The sequence below is a fragment of the Tupaia chinensis genome, unplaced genomic scaffold (genome assembly GCF_000334495.1).
Source record: "Tupaia chinensis unplaced genomic scaffold, TupChi_1.0 Scaffold000248_1, whole genome shotgun sequence".
Classification (NCBI taxonomy): domain Eukaryota; kingdom Metazoa; phylum Chordata; class Mammalia; order Scandentia; family Tupaiidae; genus Tupaia; species Tupaia belangeri.
Genome location: NW_006159726.1, coordinates 4563594 through 4566667, shown reverse-complemented (window position 1 = coordinate 4566667; position 3074 = coordinate 4563594).

Below are 3074 nucleotides of genomic sequence, written 5' to 3'. Positions count from 1 at the left end.
CCTGTCACTCGCTGCCTACGGCCCCTCCATTACCGAGGAGGCGCGCCCTCCGCCGGAGGTGGGGGAGCACGCAGGAGCGTGGAAACCTGTACCCCGATTGCGTCTAGGCCTGAGGTGGCGGCCATGTCACTTCACTGGGAGTCCGCAGAAAGAGAACACAGCCTCCTCTTCCCGCCCCCATTCCAGAAACGAGGTCCCTGAGCTCTAGGTGACTGAAGCAGCCCCCACTGAGCTGGGGTTCCACTGGAAGGGTGAAAATGACAGAGGGACCAGCAGTTAGCGTCATGGCTATGTCGCTGAACTCCCATGTAGCCCACCACGGTTCGATTCCCAGACCCGGTGGCTTAAACTCATGCCGGGCGCGCGTGGGCGCATGATTGCGTTGTGGCCATCCCCCTGGGGGGTGATTTCTAGCTTTATGTCTCTCTGTTTCTCTGTCTTTCTGGCAAGCGCACACGCCCTATAGCAAAAACCTCTCTAAAAAAAAAAAGTGACAGAGGAAACAGGATGGTTTGTGAATGCAGAACAAGGGAGTTGTTCTCAGAATGGGTTTAGCTGAGGCAGTTCAGGGACGCCCAGCAAGAAGCAGGGCAGCTAATCCTTCATCCTGCTCTCCTAATGCAGGCAGCTGGGGTGGCCACAGAGGCTGTGTGTCCCTGTTTTGCTAGGGACCTGGAACAACCCAGGAACTGGAAGGCAGAAGGGCTGAGTTAGGCTCTAGCTCCACCTGACCATCACCCTGGGGAGCAAAATCAGTCACTTAACCTTTCTGGGCCTCCATATTCTCACCTGAAGAATGAGGGTCTGAACTAGATTATGCAATCTGTTTCAAATGCTCTGTGAGGGGGGGGAACTCAGGGTGCCTGTCCTGACATTCGGTAAGTGAGAAAAGTGGGCCCAGGGGCCCAGGTCATCACTTGACTAATCTCTCTTTCGATATCATCCCCACAAATTCTCACACAGGCTTCAGTTCCCTTCAGCAGACATCTGTGCACGTCCACCTGTATGCCAGATGCAGGCTCACCTCCAAAATCTGTGGGACCTGGAGCAAGAGTACAGAGGGAGGGCTGCAGGCCGTATGTCTCATAAGGCAATAAATGAAACTGATGAATCATTGAGTAGAAGAAGAGGGATCTTCAAAATGTTCGTGGACAGTGCATATTATGAAAAGTCTATGTGTAGATTTCAAAAATTTTTGCACCAAAATATAATTACATATTTTTCAGTTTTTTTGAGAGGTTTTTGCTATAGGGGCGTGCGCTCGCCAGACAGAGAGAGACAGAGAGACAGAAAGCGAGAAATCACCCCCCAGGGGGGATGGTCACGCCACAATCCCTTCTCCTCCATCCTCCTCTCGGGATCTTGGGCATGCACTCACACAAGCCCGGTGTGAGTTCTAAGCCACCGGGTCCGGGATGCGAACTGTGGTCGACTACATGGGAATCCAGCGACATAGCCATTATGCTAACTGTTGTGTTTTTTTTTTAAAGAGAGATTTTTTTGCTATAGTGCACATGTACTTGCTGGAGAGAGACAGAAAGTGAGAAATCAACCCCCAGGGGGACGGCCATGCCGCAATCCTTTCTCTTCCATTCTCCTCTCAGGATTTTGGGCATGCACACATACAAGCACCCGGCATGAGTTTTAAGTGGATGGGGTCCAGGACTTGAACCTTGGTTGATGACGTGGGAGTCCACAGATATAACCATGATTTCTTTTTCATTGTGAGAGGGCACATGTACTCATCTGAGAGAGAGAGAACATCCCCTCAATGGGGCATGGTCATGCTACAGTCCTTTTTCCTCTGTTTCTCTGTCCTGGCAGGATTTTGGCCACACACGTACATGTGCCCGGCATGGTTTTCTTTCTTTTCTTTCTTTTTTTTTTTTTTTGTTTTTAAGTGAGTGGTGAAGACTGCCTCTCTTTCTGTGCCATGGGCATCTAGCAGTGACCTTGTACCATGAAAACTTAGAGAGAGTGAAATGGCTTGATTTCTTTCTCACATTTTTTCTCCTCCATTCTCCTCCTGGGACCTTGGGCACGCATGCACACGCGCCCGGCCTGTTTTAAGCCACCAGGTCCAGGATGCGAACCGTGGTCGACTACGTGGGAGTCCAGCGACATAGCCATTATGCCAACTGCTGGTCCCGTCCGGCATGGTTTTCAAGTTGCTAAGTCCAGGATTTGAACTACAGTGGGCCTTGCGGGATCTGGCTCCCAATGCACAGGGCTTAACGGCTGTACTACAGGACCAGGCCTGCACAAACGTTTTGAAGTCCCTTCCCACAGTCTAACCTCCTACCTTGACAAATATACCTCCATATCAATCTGGAAGTCCAGGTTCAAGTTGGAATTATGCCTTAGCATTCTGGTTTGAAACTTGGTAGCACAGAGAATGGCCCCAGCTCAAGGCTCCCCTCTCTTCCCAGCCTGCATCCACCCCAAAGCAAGGATCTCTGTCCCACACAGATCCTCATGTCCAAGCTCTGTCTACATCTCTGCAAACGACTGCACCGTAAGAGACCATGTCTTGGGATTAGCAGTTGACATAATGGCTATGTCTCTGGACTCCCATGTAGTCGACCGCGGTTTGAGTCCGAGACCTGGTGGCTTAAAAAAAAAAACTCACGCCGGGCGCGTGTGCGTGCGTGCCCAAGATCCTGAGAGGAGAATGGAGGAGAAGGGATCACAGCGTGGCCATCCCCCCTGGGGGGTGATTTCTCGCTTTGTCTCTGTCTCTGTCTGGCAAGCACATGTGCCCTATGGCAAAAACCTCTCAAAAAAAAAAAAAAAAAACTATTGGGCAGCAAAGTCTGAGGTCTCAGGTACCTAAAAACAATTCTGGGTGGGCACATCCGTTGGCCCCCAACAACTCCTTGCCCTGTGTCTCCTTCCCTTTGCCCAGTCTGAGGCGGTATTGGCCAGGCACTGTGTGGGTGCAGACGTGGTCAAGCACAGTCCCCTCCCTCAAGAAGGCCTGCTATTCAAACACTATGAACTACCAGGTGAGTGAGGATGGATGGGTCTGGAAAGGGACTCATTTTTGCCGAGGCCAGCTCAGCATGAAAACACTG